We start from the raw sequence: 13,795 nt of genomic DNA, 5'->3' as shown, positions 1-13,795 counted from the left end.
CTGCCACCCAATTCCTGGGACTCAAAGAGCACCACCTGCGGGGTGGGGGTGGGGGAGCACGTCTTTAAAATTTAAAGGAGTAGCCCCCTCCTCCAAGGTGTGTTCTCCTCCATGGGCTGGGTGGGGCTCTGGCTGGCTGTGCCCTGCAGTTGGACCCTGCCCCATTCTGTATCCTCTGGTCTCAGCCTCATCCTCTCTCTGGCTGAGGGATATGAGCAGGAATGGCTCAATCAGGATATAATCGTTTTTAATTAACGTGCAGATCATTTCACAGGCTGATCTCCTTGGAGACCAGAGGGAAGATGGTCTTTTAAGATTTTCTTTTGCCTCCCCCCACCCACCCTGCCAAGTGGAAGGCCACCCCCCCTTTCACCTACCCAGCTGCAACCTTGAAAGCAGCACAAAGCATGCTGCCTAGAACCCTCTTGGGGCCATTAGGAGGAAAGTGTGTGCTCACACACAGTCACACATGCACATGCCCAAGCTTAGGGGCACACTCCCTCCGCCCCCCCCCCCAAATGCACAAATGGATCAGAGACTCACAGACAGGGACACACGCAGGGACACACAGATTCTCATACACAGGCATGTGTGCGCGTATATGTGCCAAAGCTGGAAGACACACAGACTCCTTATACAAACAGGATCTAAAGCACACAAACATGGGCTCACACAGGCCCAGGCTGGCAGACACACCAATCCCGACTAATACACAAACAGGCTCAGACACACAGACACGCACACATAGGATATACAGATGTGCATGTGCCCATGGGGACACGTCCAAGCACAGAATACACTAAAAAAATGCCCAAATACCCACATTCATGGGAGGACTGCTCTAAATTCCATGGCGGGTGGGTGTGCTGGCAGCGGTGAAAACAAAAGGTCACTGCCTTGAGATGGGAAGTCAGAGCCACAATCACCTCGCCCCCTACAAACACCCTGGCCCCAGTCCCCAACATGTATGTGCACTGCCATCTGCCCCATGGGGGAACCCATGAACAGAAAAACCACCAAGGTCTTGCCTCCCTGACACCCACCTGGTCTGGATCTTTCTGACCCCAAGAGCTCTCCAAACAGCTGTTCCACTCAGTCCTGACAGAGCCCACCTCGGATGTCCAGCTGTTCCTGGCCATCCAGCACTAACCATCCCCAATACTCACACTAGGAGTGATGTCTCCCAATGTCTCCTCTGGGTGTTCAATGAGACTAGAGGAAAGGGCTGTCTTCGTTCTTTATTTTAAGTAGGTCCTTTCCTTCCCCCATTTTCTTCCTTCCCGACCTCCCCTCCCTAATACCTTCCTTTATCTCCCACTGTCCCCCTTTCCATTATTTTCTCTCCTCTCTCTCCCTCTCTCTTTCCCCTTCTTCCCCAGGGGGCCTCTGGAGGTCAACCCAAGATCAGAATGGGAGTTTAAGAGTCCTTCCCCACATCCCCAGGGTAGATATTTGTGCCAACACCGGCCTGTAGCTCCTGAACAGACCTGGAGCTAGCTCTTTGGACAAGTAAACTGAGGCACAGGAGTAAAGGTACAACACTGGAGTTCTCTGACATCTACAGTCCCACCCCTCTCACTGCACCTGCTTTGGATCCTCAGCTTTTCCTTCTGGAAAAATGGGAGGGCAAAGAGGAAAGGTGAGTTGTAGGTAAAAGCAACATGGCTGACCAATCACAGGCTGGTAACTTGAGTGACCTCTGATCCCATGGATGATTAATGTGTGTGACACCAAGGGCTTAGGAGTCTGTCTGGGGCTCCAGTTAGTGAATCCAGGGACACACTGAGTGCTTCTCTCTTGGAGTCTCAGTACCCCCATCTGTGAAATGGAAAAGGTCAGCCTTAAAAAAGCCCTAGGGACTCTTCTGGAATACAGAAACAAAATTGGCAGATTGGTAGTCCATTCTTGCTGCTGTGTGACCTTGGGACTCACTTCCCTTCTCTGGGATCCCATATTCTCCTCTGTCAAACGAGAGGAGTCAGACAGGTGATTCATCACCAAGGTTCTTTTTAGTTCTGATAGAAGGTTCTAGATTGTGCTGGAAAAAAGAACAGTGTGCCACTTCAGGAAAAAAAGAGAAGTCCATTTCTTTCACTGCAGGCATGTTGGAGCCTTTGGCATCAGCAGAATCATTTTCAGGAAATCATCTTAAGCATCAAAAAAAGCTTTCTACCCAAAATATATCCACTACCTCATTCATCAGGAGTATCCAGAATGTTGAACAAAAGGGGAATATTAAGTAAATGATGGTACATCCACCAGATTGGAAAAGCCTGAAGACATTAACTGTGGTATTTATGAAGAGCTGGTTACAAAACAGGAAAAGACTCCCGTTAGCGCCTACGGAAAGAGCAGGATATACATCTGAATACAGAGAATGACGACAAAGCCTTAGAAAAAAACAAACCAACCACCAAGTCTGGACAAAGACTGCAAAGGACGACATCAAAATATTAATGTTATCATAGCCCACTAAGACTGTTAGTAACTTTGTTTCTTTTTCTTTAATTTTTATATTTCCTACAAACCATATTTTAAAATGTGTGCAGCAAAAACGTTTTTGTTTTTGTTTTGTTTTTAAATAAAAACAATGAGTAAATGCCTCCGATTTAGAAACTTTCTCCTTTCATTCGTCCATTCATTCATTACTGATTCATTCACTCTTATGTTTGTCCAGCCAAAGCTGAGTGCCTATCTTGTGCCAGACCCAGGGAATCTAAGGTCCACAGGGAATGTTTCTCATTTGCAGGAAATGGGAATGAAGGATGGGTGAGGAAGAGGGAAGACAGCCCCTTAAATAACTCCACACCAAGGGGAGTTATAATGGGGCCCTCCAAGTGAGGAGAAACTAATCCTGTTAGTGGGCTCTGCCCTCCTGTGGCCTCACTCAGGCCTGCTCTCAGTTCCTAGGGTTTCACAGACTAGCCTATAGATCAGAAACTCACCCTTAACCACCAAGCTTCCAGCTGTGGGTGGTGAGGGTGAGGGTGGAATGGGGCAAGTGTAGAAGGGCCTCCCCAGCCTCCAAGGCTTCCAGTTCCGGTGGCCCTGGCTAGTAACCCCTTTTCCATCATCACCACAAGGCTAATACCTGGCCGTGATAGTCTCTCTGGGCTCGGATTTCAGCCTTCCCTAAGGTTCCTGAACAAGGCACCACCCAGCCAAGTCCTGTCTGGCTAGGCTGCTGCTAAGGGAGCACAGGGCACAGAATCTGTTAGCTCCTATCAGCCAACCACACACAGTTAGCATGTAGAAGGGTCAGACTCCCTGTTCCTGTTGTGTGGGGGCTGACAGATTTCTGGGGAGGGTTAACTCTTTCCATTACTGGGCCAAGTCAAAGAATGGCCCGAAAACTGTCTGCAGCTGCCCCTCCCAAAGATGCCTCCCCACTCTTCCAGGAATCCTTTCTTTTAAGAATGGAAAAGAATTGCCTTCACCTGCCCAGGTGTCCAACTTGGGGTCCCTGGGCCTGGCTCCCTACCCCAGGAAAAGGTTCCCCCTTTAGCCCTTGAGCTGCTCAGCCTGGCAATCCAACTAAGGCAGATTTCCATTGATTATCCTCCACCCCCACTCCCGTTTCAACTAGCCCTTCACACACACACACACACACACACACACACACACACACACACACCCCACCCCCTACAAAGAAGGAAAAGGATCTGGGCGCTTAGAGTGCAGTAGAAGCCTCTGACCTCACTGTGAGTTGAGTCCCCCGCAGGACTGCGATCCCCAGAAATTCTTTGGCCTAGCATTCCCTTCCCAGGGCCTCAGTAGGAAAAGAAGTTCCCACCACTCCCCTCCCCCCTTCCCTGAGGGAGGGAGAGAGGCGTCCGGATCTTCAAGTCACCAGAGCAGTGTCTGCTATGGATCGCAGGAGGCAAACACTTCGTGTCTCTCCCTCTCTGTCACACACACACACACACACACACACACACACACGCTCGCGCTTTCTCTCTCTCTCTCTCTCTCTCTCTCTCTCTCTCTCTCTCTCTCCACCCTCGAGATCACCTCTGAAGCCCGCATTGTACTTGAGGGGAGGAGGCAGAGCTGGGGGGAGAAGGTTGAGGTCGGGGGGGTGGGGGAGCCCTCCGACGTGCTTGAAGTCACCAGCCAATCACCAAGCCCAAGGGGGGCTAGAATCTGCTACCCGTTGCAGAGAACCCAAGCCTCCGGCCTCCCCAGTGCGCCCCACCTGGCCCCCACCCCCGCCCTCAAGGCCCCACCCGACTTCAACATCTCCAACCCAAACAAGCCTCTCCCCCTAAGGAGTCCCTCCCCTTCCCCTGCACTGGGTCAGTAGCCCCAGGAGACACCGAGCTGCGACCACCCCCCGACCCCGACAGCAGAAGCGCGAGATTTCATTGTCAGCTTGGCCACTCTGGCGCGCGTGAGGCGGAGGTGCAGGGCAGGGGGGCTATAGGGCAGGCTCTGGCGCGGGGAGTGGGGAGGGGTCTCCAGGGGAAGTGTTTGAAGCTGCTCCTCCAGTTCTGTCCAGATCCGGAAGCCGCCGGGGGAGGGAGGAAGGCGGGGATGGGGAGAGCGCGACCTTAAGCGCTTGCGGGCAGCAAGGAGGGGCCGCCTCGGCCAGAGGAAGCTCCCGGAGGCGTCGGGGGCGCCGAATCCCCCGGGAGTCTGCGCTCCTGGGAAGTTTCCCACCGCTTATCCTGAGCAGTACCGGGCGCGCAGACGGCCCTTCTCCGCCTGACCAGCTTGCAGGGTGCAGATTGCGAACTTGAACAAAACTCCTTCATTCTCCAGCATCCCTCACCTCCCCATCCGCGGCCACCAGCCCCGCCATCTAAGCCCCTTGCCTTCGGCCGACCGTGGAGAAAAGGGGATGGGGGAATCCCAACGCAACCAAACATCGGCCAAAAAATGTTTTTTAAAGGGAAAGAAATTCCTCCTCCTGAGGCCGATTCCCTCAACCAGCGTGGAAAACCCCCAAAACAGGCAAATCTGCAAATGCAGCCAAGATTGCGGCGCGCGGGAGGGGTGCCGGCGGCGGGCGGCGACCCCCGCGGGCAGCTCCGGGTTTGGAGCAGGTCTGAGCGCGGCGGCGGGCTGGGGGATCCGGGAGCCCTTGCGCCCCGGAACGGCTCCCCAAAAGACACAAAGCTCTTGCCGCCAACAATACCTGCGGGCTCCTCCTGGGTCTCCCAAGCGCCGGCGCTGCGCGTCTTGCCGTCTGCCTTTCCCCTCGCGGTCTGAGAGCTCTCTTCCTCGCGCGCGCGCGCTCTCCCCCTCGCCTCTTCCAGAACGCGGCGGCCAGATGAGATCCTTAGGAGAAAAAAATGTGAGCGCTCGCACAATTCCTTTCTCTCCACCCGCTGCTCGCTGCAGCCCGGGGCTCGCTCCTTTCTCCCTCGCGCTCCCGCGCGCGCCGCGCCTCTCGCGCCCCACGTTTCCTTCTCAGCAGCCCCAGCGAGCGCCCTCAGTAGCCATTATTCACGGGCTGCCGGGGGACAGGAGGTAATTAGAGACCGCCCCGTGGCCGCATCCACTCGGCAAGCGCGATGCGGGCGCGGGGCGCGCGCCGGGAGGGGCGCGCGACGAGGGGGCTTGGCTGCGCGCAGCCCGCGCCCCAGACGCGGGGGAGGGGAGGCGGAGGAGGGGGCAGGGAGGGAGGAGATGGGGGAGGAGTGGTGAGCTCTGGACGCCAGCAGGAGGAGGGGGCGCCGGGGAGACGCTCCTGCGGCTCTCACCGTGGGGGCTCGGGGTCACCGGCTCCGAGGCTCTGAGGAGCTTAGAGAGAGGGGGTGGAGGGTGAGTGTCTCCATTTGTGTGTATGTGTGTGCGCGCGCGCGTGTCAGAGATAGAAGGGGTGGGAGGGAACGCTTGAATATTTTTCCAGTGACTTATGAGCCGGTAGGTGAGCTCTTGGCTTCGCGTTCCGTTCGTGTGTGTATCATCGATGTGGCTGTATATTTCTGGCTTGTCCTACGTGTGAATGTCACGGGGTGTGCGGGTCTGGCTGCGAGCTGTGAATGGCTGCGAGCTGTAAATGTGTCTCTAGGTCTCGGAGGGACTGAGTGATGCGGTGACTGTGTGGGGTCGTGTTTGTGTGTGATTGTTTATAGGGCGGGTTGTGTGACTGCGTGGGTGGGACTGCGCCTGTGCGGGGCTGTGACTGCGTGAGGTTGTTGGGGTGGGGATTGTGTCTGTATGGACCCGAGTGTGTCTGAGGGTTGTGTATCCGTGTGGGCTTGTTTGAGAGTGGGATTGCGGTTATTGGGGCTGTGGGTTTGCTGTGTAGGGGGCAGTGCGCCTGTGCAGGGCTGTGGGTCGGCGAGAGGCTGTGGTGTATGGCTGCGTGGGGCTGTGTTCTGCGTGTGGGTCTGAGGCCTGGCAGGCGGGGTGAGGGGGTGGCCCACATGGCGTCAGGGATCACACAGCCGCAGATGAGCCGTTTAAGGCGCGAACTGGTTGTACTGGGGTCGTGGCGCAATGCAAGTAGTGGCACGGGAGAAAAGGCGGAGACATGGTGGGGCCTTCATCCCGCGCCTTCTCTCTGCACTAGAGAAGCAGCTTGGAGATCCTGGCACTTGCTGGCCCCGTGGTCCTAAAGGCAATGGGTTTGGAGAATCCTGCTGGGCCGGGAGAGCCGCCTAAAGGCTAGGGGCATCGAGTACTGACACTCGGAGATCCCGGAAAGTGGCGGCGAGGGCTGCCTTAAGAGGCTAGTAGTGGTCGGCGGACAGCGGAGGACGAGGCCAAGACAAAGAAGCGTGGGGCCAGGGTCCTCGAGGAGGGACAGCACCTCCAGTTTCGCCCCAGCGGCTGAGGGGTGGCCCAGCCTGTGCGCTAAAGGCTGGCGCGTGGAGCCCAGCGGCGGTGGCGCAGCGCCCCCCCCCCCCCCCGTCCCAGTTCCGGAGCCGCCAAGGGCAGCAGCTCCAGAGCTCCCGGGGCACAGAATTACGCACCCCGGGCGGGGCCGCGGTAGGGGGAGGCGGGTTGAGCGTAGCAGGCGGGAGCTGCAACACGCGGCTGTGATTGAACGCTGGCTGGCCCGCCCCTCCCCAGGCTGCTCACCGCCCACGCAGCCATTCATTCATTCATCCATTCGTCTCTCCATCCACTCAACCCATCCTTCTCTCCAAACACGTGTCCGACCTATTGTCGGTCCACTAGATTATCGATTATTGAGCCAGGGACCATACACACATGTCAGACCTGGCTCTCTCCACTTTCTCCTGCTCGCTCTCTAGTCTACGTCACTCTTCTCAATCCCCACCACGATACCCCACTCAGACCCCTCTCTCTCTTGGTAAGAGGAGAGGAACGCACCCCATGACCTCTATCACACTTAAGTTTTGCTGTTCAGTGATCGCCCCCTTCTCCCAAATCCTAACCCCCCTTCCCAGCTTCTACTAAAGTCGCTATAGGTCCAGCCAGGTCGGGGTAGAGAGCTCCACCCCCTCTTTGGCCCTTGCAGAGTCCTGGTGGCCCTTTAAAGAGCAAAGTGGCTGGTGGCACATCACCCCACTGCCTGAGTGCCTACCTCAGCCCAGGCCCCTCTGGGCTAGGGCTGGAGCAAGTGAGAGGAGTTTCATGAAAGGACTGCTATACCTCCAGGTTCTTGGCTGAAGGCTGTGCAGGGCCTGGTGGCTACCAAACCTACCACTGGTACAGTGTCATTCCCACGCCTACCATATGTACAGTGTCAACTGGGAAACAAAACAGATTCCTGGGCTCTAGCCCAGACCTAATCAATCCAAGTGCACAGAGCCTCTGCACATGCTATTCCTTCTGCCAGACGATCAACATCTTACTGTCAGGCCTGGAGCACCCAGACTTCTGAGTGTGGCCACCCATGGACAAAAAGCAGGGCTCTCTCCCAGAAATGGACCCAAAATGTGCCCTTTGGGCTGACCTCTGGTTTACCTACTAAAGATATAGCAAAAAAGGGGGGGGGGAGGGGTGGTCTGCTGGCACTCACTCTTAAGTGAGCAGGCCCTGGGCAGCCCAGTGCTCTATGCTCTGGGTTCCACGTGTTTAAAAGGTAGGCTGCTTAGTCTCTGCTTTCTATTATCTGGCCTGGGAACCAGGGTCCCTCAGCTCTGAAGCTGCTGGGTGAGCCAGGAGAGGCCCACCGTGTGCACCATTAGACAAAAAAGCCCAAATCCCTGGTAGGGACCACCAACCCAGCTATAGACAGACCCTTAACCCATCACAGTGCCACCTGACCCTCAGCCTCAGACTGTTCCTATCACATCCTGACTCAGCCACCTCTTCCACACAGCCACCCACAAGGTCAAGACTGGCAGATGGGACTAGGAGGATGGTCGTATGTGCCCCCTTCTCCTGTGGGAGCAGGGACAGGCTCCCCTCCCCTCCCTGGTAATGAGAAGAAAAAAGTCCCCACAGTAGCTGATAAGATCCCATACAATCAGGCCCCACCACCTCTCTGACCTCATGCCACCCCCTACTCACCACTGTTCCTTGAATTTATCATACACACTCTTACCCTAGAGCCTTTGTATTTGCTGGTCCCTCTGACTGGCATGCTCTTCCCTACTTTCTCGTTTACCATATAATTTACTTGTGTATTTATTTTTGTTTGCTCATTGGTGTATCCTTTGTACATTTAATAAGCATTTATTGAATTAATGAGTGAGCGAATGAATGAATGAGGCTGACCCAAGTCTTCTTCCTGTGAACCTGGCCCAGCCCAACACTATTTTTTGAACCAACGGCCCCTGTGGAGAACAATGAGGATGGGGTGGGGATGGAGAATACCAGGACAAGGACAGGTCACTTGATTCATGAAAGGATTGCTGTGAAAGGACCTCACTGGAGGTCACTCAGTGAGTGCCCTTCATATAGCTTATCCCAAAGGACAGAAGAGCCCTTCATCTGTTCCAGGGACCTCTATGTTGTTCCTGAAGGCAGTCTGACAGAGGGGTCCAGATTCACATCTGCCAAAGAGGGAAGGAAACCCCCTACCTGGCCAGGGCCCTTCTACAAATGTTATCACAGAGGGTCATCAGGAAAGCTCCCCAAGCAGGGATCTGCCCATCTCTGAGAAGAGAAACTGAGGCTCAGAACCATAAAAGGACTTATTAAGAATATGCAGCAAGACAATCTGATCTCTGACTATATGTTTCTAGGGAGATCTTGCTTACCACTGCGTGGCACAGGGCAGGTACTCAATGTGGAAAGTGAATGAATAGCAAATGAATGAAGTGACGTCACAATTCAAACTTAGGTCTTCGTGGCCCCCAAACCCTTGCTTATTCTATCAGACCCTACTGGCAGGATCACAATGATAGCACCCAGCACCCAGCAGGTACTCCATAAATGCTGAGAGAATGATCAGCAGGGGAGGCTGCTTGGCTGACAGGCTCCCTGCTCTGGCCAGGGGTCTGACTCCACCACCCGCCATGAGTCCTGTCCCAGGCTAAGTGGGGAAAAGGGATTTTCCCATTCGTTTGGCTGGTAGGAGAGTTCTATGGGCTGGGGTAGGGATGTTCACAGGTCTCAAGGCACCTGATCTTTCCAGGAAAGTACGGGCCTGGACAGGTCGCCCTTCTGTTTGCCTAGCGCTATCTGCTTTCCTGCAAAGTGTATGTCCAAATGCTATTCCAGGGTTAAATAATAAACAGGAACCAAGGAAGGGACCCCAGGCAGGGATATGGGGAGTGCAGGCAAAGGGATCATCAGTAGAGATGGCTGCCAGGTGTTGGGCTCAGTGACAGGTCACTAGGGTTGGGTTAGCCAGGGGTCACTCAGCTGGGCACAAGAGGCAGAGAAGAGGGTCCTGGACTCTACTCACCAGGCCAGGCTGGTGCCACTAAGACCCAGAAGTTGCATTCAAGCTCAGCCCTTGTCTGGTAACCCCTAGGTCCTTGTGGCCTTGGGGTACCGTGGCTTTCCAAGGAGAAGACAAGAGTGTCAGGTACTTGACCTGTAAGTATGAAGGCCTGGGGTCAGAAGTGGGCCAGGCAGGTTTCAACATCTACTCCACACATGTTTATGGAGTAGTCAGCCAGTGATTTGTAATCTCTATCTTTTCCTCAGATCGGTTACCTTCCCTATTTCAGAGACTGGGTCACTGATGTCCAGACAACTGACTTGGCCCAAGGTCACACAACTTGACGGTTGCAGAAATATTTACCCATTTGCTTGCCAAATATTTATTGAGCACCTATGTTCCAAGCACTGTTCTAAGTGTTGAGGATTCAGAGCTAGGAATGAGACAAAGCTAGTCCTGATACAGACAAGAAACAGAATGAATGAGTAAATCGTGTAGTATGTTTCATTTAGGTAGGGCAGTGCTGTAAAAAAAAAAATAAATAAAGCCAGGGAAGAAGTCTGGGAGCATCTTGGGGAGGACTGTTTTTTCACATTCGGTGGTCTGGGAACTCACATTTGAAAACATTTGAGAACAGACTTGAAAGACTAAGGTAGTGAAGCATGCAGCTATCTGGGGAGAAAGCTGTATAGGTAGAGGGAGCAGCAAGTGCAAAGACTCTCAGGCAGGAGCAGGGTAGGAATTTTCAAGGAATGGCAAAGCTGTTGTGGCTGGAGTGGAAGGAGCAATGGGGTGAGTGAGAAGAGATTGAGACAGAGAGGTGACACATCTTTGTAAGAACTTTGGCTTTTACAGGGAGTGAGATGAGTCTCTGTAGTGTTTTGAGCACAGGAGGGATGTGATCTCCCTGAGGTCCTCAGAGTATCCCCCTGGATTCTGTGAAAAGAACAGGCATGGGGCCAGGGCAGGAGCAGAAAGCCCACTGAGGTGACCCCTACACAAGTCCAGGAAAGCAATGACAGGGCCTGGCCAGGGTGGGGGTCATGAAGAGCTAAGAAGGCATCGGATTCTGGATTTATTTTGGAAGCAGGGCTAACAAGATCAGCTGATGCATTTGGCCTGAGCAACTAGGATGGAGCTGCAGCGATCAGACAGAAGTCATGAAGTGATTGGGAAAGTCTTCAGGAAAGAACCACTCTACCTGCTTCTGAAAGGTTAATAACCTTCATGCCAATCTGTTAACTACTGAATAGGCTCTATTTTTAGTGGACATACTAAGAGCAGTGCACTGCCTGGGTCAGCACCAGGTGATCTACCAAGTCCCTTTTCCACCCCAAACTTGAGTTTCCCTTTTTTATGAACATGTCAGTCTAGGTCAGTGGCCATGGGCCCTGTTTGCCTTTCGTACGTCATAGCTCCTATTGTTTACCCAGACCAACTGAGTGAATCTACTCTGCAAAGCTCCACTCCACAAATTTCTCCTTTAGGGTATGATTATGGAGCACCCACTAAGTATCAAGTATTTTGGGGGGCACCAGGGAAACAGCAATGAACAGAACAGACAACACACTGCCCTCATGGGCTGGCATGGTCACTAAGCAATTATAGCCCTATTCCTTTTTCTCCTACACCAAAACCCTCTGATGCCCAGCAATTCCTGCGAGCCGGGCCACCACTTGAGACTGAGAGCAAAACATTAGAAAAAATGTTTTTCTTTGAAAGCAAAGAATTTCATGTTTTAGTTGGAGGGTGGAGGCACATCAGGATTTTAAATATCCAAGTTTGCTTAAGTTTTTACATTTTCAAACAGTTGGTATATCCCACCCCCTGCCCGGCCTCCCCATCCCAGGGGATGGCCTAGAGGTCAGAGGAAGATCTGCACATCTCCCTATTTAGGTTCTGGCCAGAGTCAGGGCAAGAGAAAGTCTGTTTGGCATCTACCTCTCCCACCCTGGGAGTAGGGGTGAGGAGTGCACATCACAATCTCTGCCCTGGGATGGCCCTTGGCTCTACATGGGCTGGGCTAGATTCTGCCAACCAAAGCCCACCAATGCCTGTGACTGAGACCAATTCTTTTTCTGTCTGCCTTTGATCTGTACAACCTTTGATCTCTGCTACCTGTGGCTTTCTCTGACATCTATCTGTCCATCCTTCTTTACTAGACTGTGGGAGGCTACCAGATGTGGTCATACAACTTCAGACTCAATAAGGCAGACCTATCCACTAGGGATCCTCTTCTCTAGGCTGGGCTGGAGTTGGAACCTAGACCTCTCTGTAACCTCTCACCCCTAGCCCCTGTAGCCTTCCTCTCCTGAGTGGTCCATACCAGCAAAGCCCTAAGGCCCCACCCCACCCCCACTGACATTTGTTTCACAGCATCTGAATGTACCAGAAAATGCTGAACTTCTGTCCCTGAGCTTGGAGGAGGCAAGATCCTGGGTTTAGAGGGCTGTGGCTGCAGGCAGGGATGGTGGGAGTGGTGGGTTAATGGGAAAAAGGAGGATTGGACAGGTGGAAATGAAGACAGAAATGGGAGGAAGCAGAGGGGATGGAAAAGGGAGGGGGACGAGAGATGAGAGAAGACCAAAGGAAAAAAGGAGCAAAAAAAAAAAAAAGGTGGGGAGAGGAAGGAATGACAGACAGAGCGACAGGGTGGCAGGTTAGAGTAGAGGGCACCAGAGACCCAGAGGGGAGGCTCCAGGAGAAGGGCCCACAAGCATCTCCACAGCCTCTTCTCAGCGTGAAGAGGTGCTAGCCCTGCTCTGCGCTCTTAGGCTAGGTCCTGGATTCAGAGGTTACCCCCTGGTTCCTGGCTATGACCAAGATCACTGACTCCCAGCATATATGGCCTGGCTAAGATCCTGTCATATCAATGGGAGCAGTTCATAAAACCACATACCTGCTCTGTGCTGGGCAGGGCCCACAGGAGCCTTTTTAGCCTGTGCCCCTATCTCCCTAGGTGCAGCCCAGGGCTTGAATCCACATTCTTGGCCAGGAAGCCACCAAGGGGCTGGGGGCAATGGTGTGGCTGAGGCCTATCCAGTCCTCTGTGCCAGTACAGATGGAATCCTGACCCCAGCCACTGACTGACTCCTGCCCTGGTCATGAATGAACTTCTAACCCTAGCCACAGTCCCTAGCCACACACCAACATCTGGCCCCAGCTATAGAGTGATCTCTGACCCCAGCCCCGGCTTCAGTCTGAACCCCGATGCTGGCAGAAGCACACTGTAGTGACCATCCCGTGGACACATTCCATCAGGTCACCAGGGACCATGTGGGAAGCTCAGAGCCATCCCGCTCCTGAAGTAAGAAGTACCATCAACCGCGGAATATGGTCTACACTGAGACTTCAGGTCCATGGTGACCAAAGAAGGCCCAAGGCCACTGGCACTTTCCTTGAGAGTCCAGTGCCACTGAGCAGGAGGAGGCCAGTGCAAGCAGGCCATATGCACACATAGACTCACCCTGAGTCAGACAGACCTACACTCATAGTAAGACCCACAGGCCCAGCCTGAGACCCTCACATACAAATATACATGCAGAGACACACAAAGCCTGAGACAGGGACCAGGACATATGTGCTAACCAAAGAACCCAAGCACACAAAGACTGTCCACACTCCCTGCCCCTTATCACCAGGACACACAATCCCTTCAACCCAGGCCCAGGTGTTCCCCAGGTGCCTGAGAAAGGGAATGACAACATCCCCCCTCTTTCTCCCCTTCTGAGAGGTTGAAGAACTCTCAGACCCTTCCCTGGGCCCCAGAAGCTTCCTCTGTCTGTCTGGAAGGAAACCCCACAAGATGATAAGCATTACTCCATCCCCCAAACTCAGGGTGACTGCAGACGCCCCAGCTTTACAGAGAGGCCCCACATCACACAGCAGATCTGAGCCATCAGGACATGCATAAACACACATACTCCCCCAGGTGGAACTACATGGCACACCATCTGTGTGTTCGCACACTCACAAGATCAGAGACATACACATGCAATAATATGAACACAGGAAATATAAACAGGGACATTTACATATCTA

At 53.7% G+C, this 13,795-nt stretch overlaps 1 protein-coding gene across 5 annotated transcripts in view; it reads right to left on the bottom strand.

Moving 5' to 3' along the window:
* The window catches only part of RAI1 (retinoic acid induced 1), a 116,968-nt gene that overhangs the window by 72,563 nt on the left and 30,610 nt on the right, over positions 1-13,795 (bottom strand). For 4 of the 5 annotated variants that reach the window (XM_036223436.1, XM_016145224.2, XM_016145225.2 and 1 more), the window contains exon 2: positions 5,138-5,280. The gene's annotated coding sequence lies outside the window, so the exon portion shown is untranslated. Of the gene's footprint in view, positions 1-5,137; positions 5,281-5,705; positions 5,926-13,795 lie in introns of those variants that run through there. The other variant, XM_016145226.2, reaches the window with a different exon arrangement.

The sequence above is a fragment of the Rousettus aegyptiacus genome, unplaced genomic scaffold, assembly GCF_014176215.1.
Source record: "Rousettus aegyptiacus isolate mRouAeg1 unplaced genomic scaffold, mRouAeg1.p scaffold_m13_p_6, whole genome shotgun sequence".
Lineage (NCBI taxonomy): Eukaryota > Metazoa > Chordata > Mammalia > Chiroptera > Pteropodidae > Rousettus > Rousettus aegyptiacus.
This window is presented reverse-complemented; position numbering and strand designations above follow the sequence as displayed.